The sequence below is a fragment of the Takifugu flavidus genome, chromosome 17, assembly GCF_003711565.1.
Source record: "Takifugu flavidus isolate HTHZ2018 chromosome 17, ASM371156v2, whole genome shotgun sequence".
NCBI lineage: Eukaryota > Metazoa > Chordata > Actinopteri > Tetraodontiformes > Tetraodontidae > Takifugu > Takifugu flavidus.
In genome coordinates, this window is record NC_079536.1 from 3130652 (window position 1) to 3149279 (window position 18628).

The 18628-nt window shown below is 49.0% G+C and overlaps 1 protein-coding gene across 1 annotated transcript in view; it reads right to left on the minus strand.

The window, feature by feature from the left end:
* The window catches only part of LOC130514215 (RNA-binding Raly-like protein), a 99311-nt gene extending 97185 nt beyond the window's left edge, over positions 1-2126 (minus strand). The window contains exon 1 of the mRNA XM_057013681.1: positions 1986-2126. The gene's annotated coding sequence lies outside the window, so the exon portion shown is untranslated. The remainder of the gene's footprint in view (positions 1-1985) is intronic.
* Between the last annotated feature and the right edge of the window lie 16502 nt (positions 2127-18628).

Sequence of the window (18628 nt, forward strand, 5' to 3'; positions counted from 1 at the left end):
AAAGTGAATCTCTATTTGATAGTTGCTCTTCCGTGGCTCTCCCCACCGCCTCTCTATCTACAGCGGATTCATTTTTGCTGAGTCAGACATGGACAAAAATCATTAAAAATGTATTAAATATTGTATTTTTTTCGGGTTAATGAATCCGCAGACTTGTGTTTCAGAAGACGAAGATGTGTTTTCAGCACTAAAATGATTCTGATGCTAATACTCGATGCTAAAGAGCTCCTCCTCCGTCCCCTGCCCGCCCCGGCCTTTTATTTATTTAACCTTGGCTGTGTTCCCGTCACTCAGATGGAAACATAAACCCTGACCTTGAGTCTCGGAGGCTGCGGCCGTGCCAGCAGCTCTGTGAGGTTTTATTTTGGCACAGCGGCGCTTTGAGCTTGTCAGCATGCAGACGATCCCTCAATGATGCTGCTAGCATGAGCAGAATGTTGGCGATAATAGCGGCTATTGACCGCGGTCCTCGCAGTTACGTCCACTGAGATGTCGAGGCCTTTGGGACGAGTGTCTGTTTAATCCCCAAAATGTGTCCATAACAAAGCAAAAATGAAAGTATTGACGAGTCCCTGTAGCCCTCGGAGTAGCCGCCGCCACCCTTAACCTCAACCTCCTCTCTCGTTTGAAGTCATCCCAGCACGTCACCACCAGGCGTCCCCCAGGGTCCTGTGCTTGACCCCCTCTGTTAGTGGCTCCATGGAGGAGCTAGAGTCTCCGTTTCCATCGTTACGCTGATGATGTCCAACTATACATTGCCAACAAATCCATCACGCCATTAACCAACCTTCCGTCCGGTTCCCAGACGGCCCCGCATGGAAAGAGATCAGCAGTGCGAACGGGGAGAAAGTTCAGCGATTTCACCCGAAAATGTCACCGCGTAAACGAGGCCTTAATCCGCTGATTCATCACCTCAGGACTTGACCCACAACTGCCCCCTGCTTCCCCTCCCCCTCCCCACTGAGAACACGCCCCAATACATGTGATGGGAGGAGTCAGGGGGCGTGGCCAGCACAATCAGACACTGGGTCATGTGCTCTTGGGGGGGTAAAGGAAGCGTCTGTGCTCAAGCTAAAGAACCAGAGTGTTTCTTTTACCACATGGACGAGATGAAGCTCAGCTTTGAACACGTTAGCGCTAAAAATGTTCTCGCTAAAATGAATCAGCCCTTTGCTGGCTTTGAGAACTCATAACGTTGTTGCACTTTTGGAATAAGCAAGTGATGAACGGAGGAGCCGCCGCGCGTTGGAACAGTCGGAACGGTGCCAAACCTATTAGGATTAATGTTGGGAGGGGAGGGAATTATCATCCGGCTACCAAGTTCATTATAGTTCATTATAAGTTCATTATAAACCTGGAAATCGTTTAGGAAAAAACACTTGAACGCTTTTTTTTATTTAGGAATTTTAATTTTGATCCGATTTTATTTACTAACTTGATCAGAGCCTTGCGGCGTTTTACCGCCGGTAAAATCCCACGTGGGTCCAGAACAAATCAGGAAGCCAGAGGAGATCAGGAATAAATCTGAAGCCAGGACCTGTGCCCACATGTGAAGCTTCCTCCACTGTGGCTAACAAGCTAGCATCACAGCATTATCGCCCCCTCTCTAAACATGTAGTTCCTGTCAACAACTGATGTGGTGGCAGAGATCCTCCCATTGACACTTTGTGGGTCGGGAATCGGCAGGATCCCGGAATAGCTGGTGATGCGCCTGTGTGCTCGCGCCTGTGCAAATGTTTGTGTCTCCGTCTGATGTTGACTCTGTTCCTCACAGCGGTGCTGTTGTTCCCAGATTACACGTCCAGGAATCCCCAGATCTTCACCCTAATCTGATTAGCAGGGAATAGCACCTATGTACACTCCGGCCTCCTGGGGAGGATTTGGAGTTTTCACTGAGAGGAGAGGGAACGCCGTCGGGATCGCCGGGAAAACGACGGCAGATGTGATGGAGGTAAAATAAATAAAGAAAGAAAGAATTACACGACCTTTTAAACACGGGATTCGTGTTTCCCTGCCAGGCAGCGGGTCAACTCGGCAGCCGTCTGGAACGCTCCGCGTCTCCTCGGATGCGAATCGGGAACAAAAGGGACGCGCCAACGTGCGACAGGGACCAAATGCAACGCGACACCCGGCTGAGTGCGAACATTAGCTGCAATCACGGACGACGTTTCTCAGCGGCCGCCAATCCTGCACATTCCGGCGGGGGAGGAGGAACGTTTGGAATTGTTTCATATTTCTATTCCTGCCTCCTCAACCATGTAATTCCATTCTCTCATAATCAGTCGAGAATTTAATTTCACAGGAAGGATTTAAAACAAACGCGTCCTGAAGCTGTTTACCATTCCTCATATTCATCCATCGACTCCTTATTGAGAATCACTCTGTGAAGCCTCGCTGCTCTCCATAAATCCCTTTAATTTACTCAACTGGGGGGGGTTCATCTCCCCCACTACCCCCCCCCCCCCCAAAAAAAACCCTCACTTTCTAGTCGACGTGTTGGGGAATGACGGCAAGAATCAAATATACCGTAATGTGTGTATTCCAAAAAATTTGGAAGTTCCTTTTTGTGGCTACGCTAATCTTCAAAGCAGCCCCCCCCCCCAACTAATTGATTTAAAGTTCTAAAATCATCTTAATATTTAACAGCAGCGACATGATCCCTGTAATTTGTAAATAATGAAGTCAGCTTACACCTAGCTACAGCAAATAGCATCACTAGCTAGCATATGTCGCAGGCTTACAGTTAGCCCAGGGATATCAAAGGCTGATTTGCACTGGCGGGATGCGACATATGCACTTAGCAGGTTTTATTTAAACAATAAACAGCTTTTTTATTTTTCAAGCTTTCAATAAACCTACCTGATTACGGTCCAGCGCTCGTTGCGTTCGATTATTCCAGCTCGCGCGTGTTGAATACGAAGTGTTTTTATTGACGCGCTTACTTTTGGCTCATAAATTACAGCACAGTTCTATAAAAACAATTAGCATGAAGCCGCTTTTGCTAATTTGACCCCCCCCAACCATAAAGCGGCTGCTGACTTATTCGTCTGGCTGATAAAATTCTTTTTCCTCCCCAAACCAGCGCCTGAGTCTGGTCACATGGCCGCAATGACGTTTCTGCGCCTCTCGCATTAATTCTGAATTCCCTGCTAATTGTCACTAATTACAGAAATGGCTGCGGTTAATCATCATTATTCTCTTCGGGGGTTCGAGTTTCTTTTTTGAGCTCGTAGGTGGTGAACTTGAATTTTGATAAGGTATCGGCAGCAATCGGCACGAATACAGAAGAAGGGGCGGCGGATTAGACGAGCGGTAATTTACCCTCGCTGCCTTTAGCAGCTTAGAGGCTTCATTAGCATCAATTGTTACCTGAAGCTTTGTCGCCTTTTTCAAGTCTACTGTTGCTGGACTTTTGATCTAATAATTCACTTTGGCCTTCTGGTCACAACTGATGATGATTGAAGATAAATGGAATCATTTGTTTGCCTCTGATCGCGACAGAAAAGTTGCTAGACACAATAGCTAGCAATGGTTTCAAACAAAACATCACTTTAAACCATAAATAACTGTGAATGCCACTCACGTGGCGCCAAACACCAAAGTTTAGACGCACAACCAGCTCATTTTAAACAACTGCTACAATTATTTTACAAGTCTGAGTCATTTGAAAATGTGACTCCGTCCATTATTGATGAAATCCAAACATTAATTCATTCCTGCTTCTTGTCCTCTTGTGCCCAAACTCTCGTTTCCTATCGTTAGCATCAACAACGCTAACAGCTTGATACGCGACGAGCCTTTCAGAAACTGTCGCCGGTCCATGAATCCCACCTTCATCTCCTGGACGTGCTGGAAACCTGGGATGGTTTCAAGTCTGCTGTGTGTGTAATGACTCTTATCAGATGCACATTTGCATTTAAAAAAAATAAAAATTGGCGTGTCAATAAGCGTAAACAGCACAATGGCGCTCTCTGGCATCTCCCGCCCCATTGTTCTCCAGCGCTAATCTGGAGCTCAGCGCACAGCGGCGGATTAATTCCAATTGTCTCCTAATTAACATATTTGATTATGCAAAGAAATTCTCTCGACTTCCTCCGCCACTCTGAGAGCTGCCACAGCCCCCCCCCGCCCGCCAAAAAAAACCCGTTTAATTCTCCGATTACAATTAAATGATAAATGGTTAAGTGCTGCATCTGGAAATCCGTCTTGCTTATTTTTTTTTTCCCCGGCCTGTAATGAACAGCTCCGAAAATTAGCATGAAAGGTCACATCCGCGTCGCGCGGAGGATCCCGGCGCTCTGCGGCGCGGCGTGATTGCCGTTTTACATTAATCAGACGGTCCTTCAAAAGTGGGCTGACGCCAAGCAACATTCTCCTCTTCATCGTTTCCCCCAGTAAACACACGTCTGAGCTTCGGCAACCTCCACATTCTTGGCGTTTTAGCCTCCAATGCTAATTTCCCCCGCTCAGATAAGACAGCTGCCACTCATGCAGATACAGGAAGTGCTCTTGGTTCGCCCTGGCTGGGGGCCTTGCTCAAGGGCCCATAGTTATGTGGTCAAATCCCATGAAGCTAGAGGAATTGACGGGGTCTGGCGTTAGCTAGTGGTGGGGTGCATCGGTGCTGGAGACTCGTTAAACCAGCAACAATGCCTCCGCATTGAAAGCTCCCCGAGTGTGTGATATATACAGATCTGATCTGTGGCCCAGAGCAGCCCAACATGGATTCTGTCTTTTCTAAACGGTGAGATTGGAGCCGCTAAAGCTCATTTGTTTGCGTGTGGTTCAGCCAGAGGTTGCCGTAATCCCCCAGAAGACCCGAGACTCTGATCTTCCATCACGCCTTGTGTGGAGGGGCCTTTGGGGAGGAAACAGAGCCGCTTGTTCTCCTTTCAGACGTGATTCCGCTCTTTAAAGGCGCCTTTGTGGTCGGCTGGAAATAAAAGCTCAATGCGGCTATCTCCTGAAAATGTTCCCCATTCTTCCATTAACAAGCTGCTTCTAATCTCCGGTTCTCATTCAAGAGCGGCCATAAACATCCCAGCAGCCAGAGGGAATCTGGTACCTCCACCTGAAGGCTCTCGGCCGGAGCCACGCCCACTGCAGCCTGATTGGCCGACGCCCCTCACCTGTCTCACATCCGCCCTAAACAGAACTGCCACCATGGGGACGGGTTGTTGTCTCGTCCCCGTGTGCGTCCGGCTCGCCGCTGCTACGTTTTAAGAGATCTCGCGTCATTTATTCTTAATGAGAGAAGAATGAATATTTTACATTGTTTGCATCTTTGTTCTCCGTCTACCAGCACGTCTCCAAAACACAAGAAAAATACTTGTGTTACTGTTTTAGTCTCCATATCAGCTCTTTGATTCTTAGATAATCTCTTTCTCTACCCTAAATAAAGTGACCAAATGACCTTTGGAGCCGTATTTTCATTCTGTCGGTTCGAAGCGATGTTTGCGGTGCTAAAGCTCGGCTGAAAATGGGCTCCCCGGTTACCCGGCCTTGTTTTTGTTCGTTTCAGGTTGTATTGCTCTGCATTTGCGACATCGCGGACGCTTCTGTTAGAGTGTTAGCCGCTGTCAAAGGGATCGTTTCTCAATGCTAGCTTGTCTCCTAGCACAAAACCCTGGCGATGTTTCGGGCTTTGGACGCGTGTGGTGCCAACGTCCACATGAAGGGTGCGTTTGAAAACTAATGCGGGGCGTGCAGGATCTGCTCGCCAGTTGGTTTTGGCTTGCTCAATGTCTGGATTAGCATGTCTGAATGGCTACGTTTAACGGTAAATATTAGCATGCTAAACAACTGCTGGATATAAAGAACCGTCCCACTGCATAATTCTTCATATTATACTGACATTTCACTTCGTTAGTCCGGTCAAAGCTGTTAATGGCCATTAATGAACCGGTTCATTACGTGTATTAATGGACTAAAGTAGGAGGGAAAAGCTTTTAATGTTAATGTGGCATTTCAGCAGTCAGTGGTTTGAATTAAAGACATTTATCTTTTAAAGCCTAAAATGACAAAATGCTGCTTTCCGGGGAGTCGGCTCTGATTGGCTGAGCCGTGTCACATGGCAGGACTTTTGCCATCCAGGCTAAAATGGAACAGTCTATCAAAAATGTAATACGATACTTCTCAATAATTCAGCAGTTGTGGGTCCGTGCGCTGTCCATTAGTCACCCGGGGGCACTTCAAGGTGTCTGACGTGAATGAGGAAACATTTACTTTGCATTTAAAAACAGCCGCAGAAGGGTGAAAAATAAAAACTTTAAATCTGTTTTCCCTGCGTCGAAAAGAAAGACAAATTTAACTCATAAAAATGCTAAAAGTTGACGGATTTATGCCTGGAGAAAAACACGCAGAATCCCGAGGAACCCAGGTGACCTCTGCCAGATTAAACCTCGAAAAGTTAAAAAAGTTAAAGTTTGTGAAAACGGGCCCCTCCCCGCGTCCTCCGCTGTGCTAACCTGCGTAATCGAAGCTAACAGTCGAGAAACGCGTGTTGCTAAAAACAAACATAAAAGTGAGCGCGTTTAAAATGGGTCAGAACCTGCAGAAGAACAGTTTTAGCTTCTCTTTGCCTCACAAACCACCACATTAAACACATATTTACCTTATTTAGGCTCCAATTCATGTTGAAATGTCGATTTAATGGCCGATATTTTATACGTTTGGTCGAAATTCTGCTGGAATGTTGCTAAAACTCGGTTCTCTTGGCTGAATGTTTATAAGAGGAGGAGCAGTGATGCAAGAACTTGACATGTTCTCACGTCTGTGTGGGTTTTTCCAGGTAATCTATATGCATGCACACGTGTGTGTGTGTGTGTGTGTGTGTGTGTGTGTGTGTGTGTGTGTGTGTGTGTGGCTGCGGTGTGGATTACTCAGTTTAGATGTCATCTGAATTCTGTGTCGTACTGATTCCGGTAAACCTCATCAAGCCCAGAATGTGCACGTGGGCGCGCCCGTGGGGGCGTCGGGAGCCGGAGCCTGAGGCTGAACTCAGTTCTGCTCCGGTCGGAACCGTCCCGGCGAAACAGCATCAAGGTTGCGGCTTCTTTAAACAGTCGAACTTCAAGAGTCCTCGTTTTATTTGTTCTCCTGATCGGAGCTCCTCCGCCTCGCCGTCCCTCCCACGCCATTCCCCGGACCCCAGAATCCTGAAGGTGACCCTGTGGCCGCTGAGGTCAAAGGTCACCCGCCACTCTAATTCAAGGACGAGAGAAATTCAGAACTTGATCTAAATCCGCAAAGAAAATTGAGCCGCAACATCTTGCCTGATAAATCCTGACAGGGACACCAGAGCGTAGATGGACGGTTGGACAGGATGGACGGTTGGACAGGGTCCATTAGGGGGCGCCGGCAGAGGAGCCGCACCTGGTAAGAACGTGCTTTTGTTTTCCAGGTCAGCTGACATTCAACATCAATATCCTCAAAATGGGACGCTCGTCTTTAGAGCCTGGGAGGGAGCTGGAGGACGAGGACCACGCGGAGGAGACGGGATCTCTGCCCAGACAGCACCACGGCGACGGCCGCTGGTATTTCCTGATGCAAGGTGACAGCCCGACCACTTAACCACGGCCGTGCCCCCCCCAAGATCTGGGCTGGGCCTCCTGATGGCTGCCGCTTTATCCTCCTTTTTAGGGCTTAATATTTGAATCACGTCTGAACAGCTGTTGCCTGTTTTTGCAGGCAGGAAGTTGCTGGAAAAACGGAGATGAGGAGCACGTGAGGTGAGCAGATGTAGTCGTTGGTGTAGGAATAAAGATCCATAAAGAGAGCCATGAAACAGCCCATAATTCCAATATAGAGTGGAGCACAAGATCAGACTGGGAACCAGTGGAGGAGCAGATTAATCACACAGATTCTGTTGGTTTAACTCTAATAATTTATTTAAATGTGAAACAGCCGACCTGCTCGTTTAGAACCGTGAGACAGAGTAAACAAAAGTGCTCCGGGGTGTTAGCATGCGCAGAATTTATCATCAACACAGCCGCAACTTCTGCTAGCACTGGTTAGCTTCGCCCCGACCGGAGTTATTTTTGAGAATCCCAGTCCATTAAAAATGGATGAGCGACCGCAGGGTTTACTGTCAGTATCGCAAAAATCGTTCATGGTACGATGAAGTCCGACTTGGGGGGGGGGGGGGCTGAGTTAACATTTAAAAGAGCTAAAATGTCAGATTTCATTAAAGTTCTGCAGCAAAACAGAGACAGATTTAGTCCTAATTTATTTATTCTGAACGTTTGAGACGATTGATTGATTGATTCCATTAGATCGTGTGGGTTCACTAGCTTAACGAAGCGCCACCCGGTGGCCAGAAACAAGGTTGTATAACACCAATAATCTGACTCCACCCTCTGCTAATCCAACAGAAATCCGATAAATGAACTGAAACAAGTGACGACAACCAAGATTTTCGTCGTGTAAACAGACTCAGCGTTTGATCGGATTGTTATAAAGACACACGAGATAACAGCAGTTCAAATTAGCATCGGTACCACATTACGAGAAACCCATCAACAGGAAACGATGAGCTCAGTTCGGCAGAGAAGCAATCGTTAATCCCGGTGTAAAGATAATCCCGATGTAGCTAACGCCGTCTGAAGTGGAACGCGGTTTTCCACCCGTGGAGCGGCTCAATCCGTCGGATGTCAGCAGGATGGAACAAATGAAGCTGTTTAGCAGGAAGTGAAGGACTAGCTTTAGCGTTGTAATGCCCTGCCGTCATAAGTCAAACTGTACTCGACATCGGTGCCTAACGGTAAATGTCAAGGGCGGCGGCAAAGTCAGAGGGATGAGCCTGAATGCTGTAAGAGAAGCTATTTGTCACTGTTGTGTATCCCATTAGCGAGGCCGCGGCACAACGGCGTACAGGTAGGAAAGGGATAAAAATACCCTCCACCGCCTCTCGCAGAGCAGAAAATCTCCTCAAAGCTGCCACGCAAGGCTCCTCATCCTCTCGCTGCGTTTTGGAAGCGTCCTCAGGAAGTTAGCACGGGAATAACGTGCGGGGCAACGATAGCTCGCGACTTTTACACCGTCGGGAGGTCGTTTTATGCAGATGGAATTGGAAACGTTTGCTCAGAAGAGGAGGACGAGTCCGTCCGGTTTGAGTGAATTCTCATGCAGACGGCTCCTCTCCGTATTTAATCCATCTCGATCAATGCTTGATGACGGCCATTTTTTGGCGGCGGGCATCAGCGCGCCCATTAAACTTCCACTGATGCAGCACTTTCTGAGCGACGCTGACGTCCCTATCGCAGGTCGATGATAAATCGGGCTCTGAGTAAACAGTGATGAAGGACCTTAAGCAGCCGGCACAGACTCATACAGGCTACTGTGTCCTCGGCTCAGCCCCCAACGCCAGCGAAAAGTATATTTAGCGGCACCTTTGACGGCTTGAGAGCGAGACCGAACCGCCCTGCGCGGCGGATCGACCCCAACCTTTCTCCCGCCCGGTTCTTCGGACTACATTTTCACATTAATCCAGTGATCTGACAGTATCGCTGAGGCCTTCTACAATAATCCCCAACGGGAACAACCTGTGATGCCCCGGCTAGGCTAATCCTCCTTTTATCTCCGCTTCCTCGGCTCTCTTCAGCGGCGTCCCGAGTAAATATTGACATTCAAGTGCAAAATTGTGAAGAAGCGCTGCCCTCTGTAAACCAGCTGTCCAACCCCCCCACCCACCCCCCACCCCCCCACCAGCATGAAAACATCTCATGGTCAAACTGTCAGGTGCTTCACGTTCCGATGATCAATAACAAAGACAGCGTTAGCAGTGAGCGGCAGCACCTCTGGACCATTTTTCAGCTTTCCTGGTTCGCGTTGACGGATCAGCGGGGAACATTTGGATGAGTCTTCGTTGCCGTGGCGAAGGGCTCCGCGTAGATCCAACGTGCAAGTAAGCTAACGTTAGCAACACGGCGGTAGAATAGCAAGGCGGCTCTTGTCGTTTGCGAGTGCACCCTGATGTACCGCGGCGCTCCGGCGCCCGACGTGCCACCTTTCTAGGAAGGATACAAGTCCGTGTCAGCAGAACACCTCCTTCTGGGGAATAAACTCCCTGTTTTCCGTCGTTCTCGGCTGCCGAGCTCCCCGTCAGGGCGGTTTGTGTCATCCTGAGCAGTGGAGGGCGCCTAAGCCGAGCTGATAGATGGCGGAGCTGCGGGCGCCTCGGGCTGCCAAGCATCAGCACTCAACTCTCAGTATTCCAGGAGATTATAAAGTCATTACAAGCTTGTTCCATTGAGAATGGTGCTTGGAAGCACAATTCAAATGGAAAAAAAAAAGAGAGAAATTTCTAGAAAAATATTCAGCATGCGGCTAAATTCATACGAGGCGCTTTAGACACGACAGGTGCTGTGTTAATATCCCCATCATGGCTGTCAGAGGCAGCCATACGCTGGATGGAAGTCCCCCCACTGAGCCAACATAATAGGCCGGTGTGAAGCGGCACTTTCATTAATGGGCATTAGTCTTGCTTCGTTTAGGACATCTCTGTCTGAAGGGGACAGTAAATTCAGCCTGTGACGTCGCTGAAATCAGGGCGGGAATGACGGATAGCTGCTCACAAAGAGACAAGTCACATGGGAGTCAAGACCACGAATCAGCACCTGCAGATGTTTGCCAGCCAAAAACAAGCGGCAACATGTGGGTGAGTGTTTTAATGACTGCACAGGTCCACTGGGGACGCCAGTTGGGTCGGAGCGGACGTGGAATCGTTTCAAATTCCAAACGTTCTGCGCTAACCTGTGACCGTCTCCTCGTCCCCCCTCCCGACATCCCTCCAGCCTCCAGAGGCAAGCGGCCAAACGGTTCCATTAGGCCGAGCAATAACGCCGCTCCGTCTCGGCCAGTCGGCCCAGAACGAGGCGGCGGAATCCAATTGTGAACGGGCGCGTAAATGACACGCGGCTACAGTCAGGTCCACTTTTAATAGGACCTCGACGAACTGCCTCTGCTCTCTCGCTGTGGCCGGGTAACCAGCGGGACTGGGAACAAACCCAGTGGCTCCAACAGCGGAGTGACGGCAGGCCCGCGGCAGGACCGGTCCAGGTTATAGGCTACCTGTCATTAGCCTCACATGGAGACTAGAAGTCCGACAGTTCGGTATGAATTCTTTAAAGAACAACAGCCTGTGATAAGTGGCTGGTTGTGTTTTGAGGCTACATTAGCCGCTGATTTTTTTCCCTCTTTAATTGGCCTTACATGTTCTGTGCTTCTGGGGCCTCTTGTCCTTAGATCTCTTTATTAATAATGGAAGGCGTTTGTTCCCCCGTAAGCCCTTTAATGTTAATGTTAGCTTGAAATTTGGCTTCGCATGCTAGTCGAGTACACAACAAACACGTGTGTTGCTTGCACAGGGTAAAATGAGGTCAGTTGGCATCGCTAACTGCTTCGAGAGGCCACCAACGGTTTCATCCAGCCCGCTGCAGACAACCGACTGGAGATTTGAGCGATGTGCGGAGAAACGGGAAGACGTTTCCATGGAGTCACCATCGCGGTTGAGTGAGGCAACAACGTGGGGGAACGGAGAGAAGCTGCCCAGCATGCGAGAGCTTCAAGAAGCTCGAGACCACTGGATGTTAGCGAAGATCAGGAACATGGGACAACGATCAGCATAGGAGAGGATCAACGTCCTACTGCATGGTTGCTAGCACGAGTACACGAGCAGGAAAAAAAACGTAGTTTAAAGAAATCGAGACGCTAAAGTGAAACAGTGGAACCTTTCTGCCCTTTGTGGATATATCTGCTCCTGTGTGTGTGTCTAATGTTGACTTACAAGTCAAATCCACGACGTTTTCATCCCGTAACTTTGAATGTAGCTTCTTTTTTCAACGTGTTCTGACGGAGTCTGGTGCTTTGTTACGCTCAGATCATTGATCAGATCAAATTAAAGATTGAGTCAGCGAGACACGGGCGCCGGGCTCTTCAAAAGGACTTTTCTTACAGTTTCTGTGCACAAGAGTGCATCGCAACAGGCAGAAACTGAAGGAGGAACAAAGTGTTGACGTGAACTTGCGTGCAGATTTAGAGGAATAATAAAAGTTTGAGCTTTAAAAACAATAGTGATCTTAATCCACAATGCTGATGCGGCGCCACTGAAGCTATTTTCATACGTTTGAATGGAAACAGCCTCCAGGATGAGGAAGCGCAGGCGTGAGTGAGGGTAGGTGGGCGAGTCCTGCGGAACCTGCTGAGAATCTCATCAAACACCAGAGAAAAACACATTAGGCTGCACGCATCAGCGCCGGGGAGGGTCAAGTGGACTCGCAGCGCCGGCTGCAAATACAAAACACTTGTTTTTCCACGCATTGTGTAAGGCTCTTGATTTTAGAGGACAAAGTTTTTAGCAGGTTCTGGAGTGGACGCCTCGCCGCTGAGGCACCCTAAACCTGACGGCGAGACAAAATGATGTTATCCGAGAACAAATCCACGGCGACAGCAAGGCAGGTGAACCGTCCTCTAGTCTCTGACACCTTATTTAAATGGAGCACTCGTGAAGATTAGCTTTAAAGCACCGCGGCGCCGCGTCAGGCCGCCGCTCGTCGCTCACAGCTCGGAACGTCGGGAGTCATTTTCAATCCCCCGAGCTGTCGGTGGAAGAAAATGTTGCTTTATATTTCTGTAAGGTAGCGAGGCAACACTGTTGTCACAACTGTCGGGAAACCAAGAGGCGACTAGACGAAACCTAAACCAGGGAAGACCAGAGCGGCCCGCCAGCCGGGGCTCTGTTTACATTGATCTTCTCAGGTGCTCTCATGCTAACGCTAAATCAAGCAGGTTGGTCCGGAGACGCACCTGGCGCATTTAAATTGTACAATCGTTGATCGTGTTTAGGTTGCCGACCAACGGCAACGACCACCCCCGGAGCTGGACTCAACGTCTCCTAAAGTGGACTAAAAAGGACGTAGGGAGGAAAGAGGTTCGCACTGTCGCCTTCAGCCCCAACTGGAGGATGCAAAGGATGGATTACGACAGCTAGCTTGTTCTTGTGTCCTCAATCACTCAGCCCCTATTCCCTACCCATTCCCTACCCATTCCCTATTCATTCCCTACTCACTTTTAAGGAGATTTTGGACTTTTGGGAACCCCAACAGGAGGGTTTCAGACTCAAACCACCTTTTTCGGCATTCTGCACTGAATAAAAACAGTCCAGAGACCAGAAAATTGTCGACATCATCGGCCAAATTTCCCGGACGACAGAAGCAGCGCGTGGCCCCAGGAGGCCGTCAGACGTCCACCCCCCCCCCACACCCACCACCACCCCCACACCCCCCCACCCAACCCCCCCGTCGTAGCGTCGCGACTGAAATACCGCGGGAATGGTGAATAATGCAGGCAGGATGTGGGGAACGTCGGGCTTTCTGCTGAGAACAGCAGGTGCCCTTCATCATCATGACACGAGAAACAAGAGAGACGCAGCAGGACGGCGACGACAGAACACGAGCACGCAGGTAGCACGTGCACATCCGTGCCCTTCCAAAGGTCTTAGAGGGAGCTGAAGGCGGGAAGGCATCACAATTATCTGGGAAATGTGGCACACAGCAGAGTTTGCTAATGACAGCAGGGCATTCGGCAGAAAGTGGGGCGGGGCTCACGTAACGACGGCGCCGCGCTCCAACGTTAGCCGTTAGGTTAGTCTTCAAAAAATCTCGGGACTCCTGTTGGTAAAATTGCAAAATACACTCATTTATACGACATCATTTGCAAGAAATATTCTGCACTAAATGGCAAAACGATGTTCTCTCCAAATAGACGCTTCGAAAAGTTTGGGTTAAAAAATTAAGAAACTAGCGCGTAACACGGTGGTGGTGGTGGTGGGGGGGTGATATCGTACAACCATATTTTTAAAGCAAACGTCTTAATTGAATTACAATCCAATATTTGCCACCTCCACTGATGTCACCTCATCGCCTTTCTGTCCCTCGTGGACTTCACGCTGTGTCTATATTAATCTTTAGCATATCAAATCAGCGTCACTGGCCTCTTGTGCTCCTCTTCCTGTTACCATGGTAACCTAAAGGCCAGTGAATATGGGGGGGGGCACTGGAAGCAACATGGGGGGAGAATGCAGCTTTGACACCCAGAGGGGGTATGAGGTGGAGGGAGAGGCGCTGAAGCTGCTCTTTATCCTTCAGGAAATAAGCTAGCCGCTAACAGGCTAGGCTAATCGTTTAGGTTTAGATGAATTTACTATGACTAAAGGAGCAGCTTTTCTGCTGAATAGCCTGGCAAACTGCAGTATTTACCTTTAAATAGTGTTAAAGATGGTAGGTCTGGTGTAAGAAATAGCGTGGAATGTGGACAACGAGGTTAAGATGCTTGAATGGCACCTCTAGAAATGCAGCTTTCACCAGCCTTTTTATACAGAATGAAGGGAAACAACTTGCGCTCGGAAACAAGAAACCAGCTTTTGTCAAGCGACAAAAAGCTTCCCGGGCGAACGTGAAAATGGGACATTTGTTCCAACCTTTAGTCGAGAGTTTAAAGTAAGTTACAAACACTTGAATCTAACTAAAGACGGCTTCATGAGCTTTATTACTGCTTCAGGGAGACAAAGAGCCGGCTGAACCCAGCCGGGAGGTTGCCGTGGCGATCAAACCGTGTGATTAAAAGCATTTATACGGACTTTCAGTGGGGCTGTTGTGCGAGCCGCCAGTCACACTCGACGCTACACGTGTTACCTTGGTGCGTCGCCCATGGTCGCTCAGTAAAGCTAATTCAATCTTGCTCTACAGCCTGGTTCATTCAGCACAAGGACGAGGATGAAACCGCTGAGATCACCCAGGTTACGGACCCTGCGAGGGGTTAGGGTTGGTTCTACAGAAGCTGGCAGCTCCAGTGTGGGCTGAAGGTTCAGGACAGGTCAGGATCCTGGAAGATCTGATGCTGGGTGGGAGGGAGGAGATTGGTGGAGGTGGGATGTGCAGGGACCTGAGCTGGGGGGGGGGGGGGGGGGGTTCTGGAAATACCCACAAACTGTTTTGCAATAAATCTGATCTGGGACTGGAATTAATTCCATCATTTCGATCAGATCTGTGGTCTGTTGGGGGGATTACAGCTCCATCAGGCTTAACTGGCAGGAACATAGATTTAGTCCCAGTCGCTGGGGACGGAAACAGACTGAGAGATAAGATGGGCCCAGGGGGTCTGTTGGGGGTCAGAGGTGAGGATTGAGCAAGGAATCGGTGTCGGGAGGCTTTCTCTGGTCAGACAGGACCTACACGGTCTTCTGACAGACATCTAAAGGTCATACAGCACCAGATTCAGGTTTCTGGTTTTTAAAGGTCTCCTGAGGACGCTGGTTTTGTGAAATGTGTCCTATTTGCATCCCTTTGCATATAAAAGATGTTCAAAACCATCTGATCTGTCAGGAGGCTGAAGAGGCTTTAGAACAGCACGGTGAGAGAGGTGCCGTCCCCAACTGGCCCAAAAAGATGCCCGAATCCAGCACTTTCTGAAGAGGTGAGTTTTAATTAGCGCCGTGACCATGAAGTGAGCAGCCCAGTGGCAGATGTTTCCATCAGGAGGAGGCAGCTACGCAAAAAAGGGTCACGCTAGCGGGAGGTTAGCATAAAGGGGGGCGGATATCAAGGCTTTCCGAGAGTTTCGAGAGAAGAAATTCTGTCAGTGTTAGCATTTTTGACATTAAGGACATTAGGAGTATCCTGACACCTACTCCTGCCTTGTAGCAGGGAGGTGCCAGGGAGGAGGAACCCTTGAGCAAGGTTCTAAAACCCCCACCAGCTCCTCCCAGGGAGCTGTATTCAGGCGTGTACTTCAGCTGGGATAGGCTCGCCGGGACCCCCAAAGTGAAATAGCAGTCAAGAAAAAGAGAGGAAGAAAAGATATCAAACTCGCAGCCTCAGAACAAACCAAACCAGAGGCTTCCACACGGAAGTTCAGCACCATGGTCGCCTACAACCCCACCAGGGAGTAGTAAGTAGACTATGGCCGGCCCCCTAACTGGACCCAAGTCCTCCTGGACTCCTACAAAGTGATTATGTTTATTAATAAGTCATTCATAAATCAGCACCGGGCTCCGTGACCCAGTCCTGACCTTTGATTTATAAATGTGCTCCTCTGCATTGTGCCGCGGTCCCCCGGGGGCTGACGGGGGGAAACCGGCAGATTAACCTCAGGAAGTTCAACGAGCCGCATGAAAAATGATTTATCGCACTGCGGAGAGCGGCGAGCAAACAGAAAGAAAAATGGGCCTCGGCGATAAAGATTACACATCCGAATGTTAATGCGCTTTTACGATATAACCGCTCTCAATTATCCAGCCCCGTCGTTACCGGGAAACTCCCGGGGGACCCATTAATAGCTAAAGTGTGCGTTAGCATTTGTGTGGATTCATCAGTTTTGCAGGTATGAAATGAGTCCCTGCATGAAGCACACATCTAGCAGGGTCTTTTTTTACGTCAACGAGTATCGAAGGCATCGCCGAGTTTTGTGTTGATGCTAAATAAACGCAACCAATCAGGAGGAGGATCATTCGAAGAGGGAAGCAGAAGCTGGTACGTTGTTCCCATTATCACCATCTTTTAAACCCTTTTTTTTTTTTTAAACCAGATCTGGGTTAGCGTGACCTGAAGGTGAAATAAGGTGAAGGTGGAATAAACGTAAATGTGCTGTGATTTTAGCTGAAAGGGGGACAATTTCAGCGTTAAATGTTGGAACAGCGCAGCACAGGAAGAGCGTTACTGACCCCTGCAGCGGCGCAGCATTCGCCCGTTTTTATTGCGCCGACATTAATTTGCGGCGTTAATCTGCTGCTTGTTTTCTGGACGCCGTCGCAAAGATCTGCCGGCTGCGTTGTGTTTAATTAAATAGCAAACGCTGACCCGCCCACGTGGTTAATACCTTCTTAGCATTCATTAGCATTGATTGAGTCTATATTTGCGCTGTTTGGATTGTCTGAAAGAATTTTTTTTTTTTTTTACAGATTTTTCAGGGTCTTTGAAGGCAACTGGATGGAACCGCTGCTGAAGAGTTGGTGAAACTGAGAAAAGGAACTGAAGATCCTTGAAAACAAAGTTTTACCCAATCGGGGAGTTGTTTACAGCAGTTCTCTCTAAAATGTGGTGAAAACGTTAAATTTCCGACATTTCAGCATTTGAAATATGTCAATGAGAGGAGCAACGGTGACCTCTGAGCGGCGTGGGTGTAACCCCGAAGGAACGGCCGAGTTTAAACAGAAATGAAACTTCAGAAGAAAAACAGAAGAAAGCATAAAAGTTTTATATTCCACCTGGACCGTAAATCACGTGTTTTAGCCTCAGAGAAACTGTTATTTCCTGGCAAATCCAGCATCTTTACAGAGCTGCACACCGGAGAGACGCTTTTAAGAGGACAATGATCGGACTGGTTTATGGGTTTACAGCCCGGCTGCTCCTGCGGTTGGTTCACCAACGTCGTCCAAGAGCAGCAGGAGCGTTTGTCACCGAAGCTCTTCTGGGTGACGGGATCGTGCCGAGGTGGCGTAATTATCCCGTACAAACACGGTGTCTGAATGTGGCGCTGCCTTTAAACGTGAACCCTCCGACCCGCACACGTTGTCCATCCAGCGTGATGAGAGAACAATCGAAAAAATGCCCCAAAGCGCCCTCGCATGTCAAACTGGTTTTCAACGTTCAGTCCTCAATTCATCCCCGTTTGGTGCCCACGTTTCGTCCTCAAAAACTGGATTTCAGGCAGCACCATTTAATTATCTGTTTAAAATCTCTCTGCTGGGGTGAATATGAGGAGTTTGCAGCTCAGGGTTGAATCATGTTGGGTAGCGATGACCAGCGGATGTCCTCCGGTGCACCTAAAAGTGAAGCCCTGAACCAGAGGAGCCACCGCCGGGTTCATTTCCCCGCTCACTCAGTTTTATCATTTTTAACCCCTGAGCTGCTGCGAGATGCTCAAGTCACCTCCGGCTCTCATCTTCCTCATCTCTTATTCATCCCAGCCAGAACCGAGCTCGTATCCATGGCAGCGAAAAAGAAGAAGAAAAAAAAAACTCAAGTTATGACGTGACGGTGGCTACCGCTGAAGGCTAAGTTCCTCTCTGGGTCCAATCACACCAGCCCGGACTCTTCACATCCACCCGTCAATGTCAGCTCATCCAGAACAACATTCACCCCTCGGCGGGTTCTTCAAGCTTTTTGAGGCGGGTCTGCCAGGCTCCGTAACCGCCTCCCAGCCTGTGAGCGCCATTTGTGCCGATCAGAGTGAGGTGACCTTCAACGCAACCGTTGGTGCCGAACTCCTGAAGCTTTGGTTTTGACTTTGACTGCAGTGAAAAGTACCAAAACTGGCCTGAGGGTGGCGCAAGCTGCCTCCGAGGGTCAGAAAATGGGGCTTTAAATATCAGAAAGAGGTCGGCAGGTGCCCCGACCCGGCGCCAGGGGTCAGATGGTGTAACTGAACCACCTGAGCTGGTCTGTAATCCAAGACGTGCCGTCGGTGCACCATTAATACTTTTTTTCCCCGCAGTTTTAGCTAGCTTCTTTTACGTAGCCTGGGTTGTTTCAGCATCCCGAGGCAGTCAATCAGCAACAAACAGACCCGACTGATGTTGATTGCACCGGCAGACGCTAATCAAGGTGACCCTGACGACTTTTGTCTGGGGTTA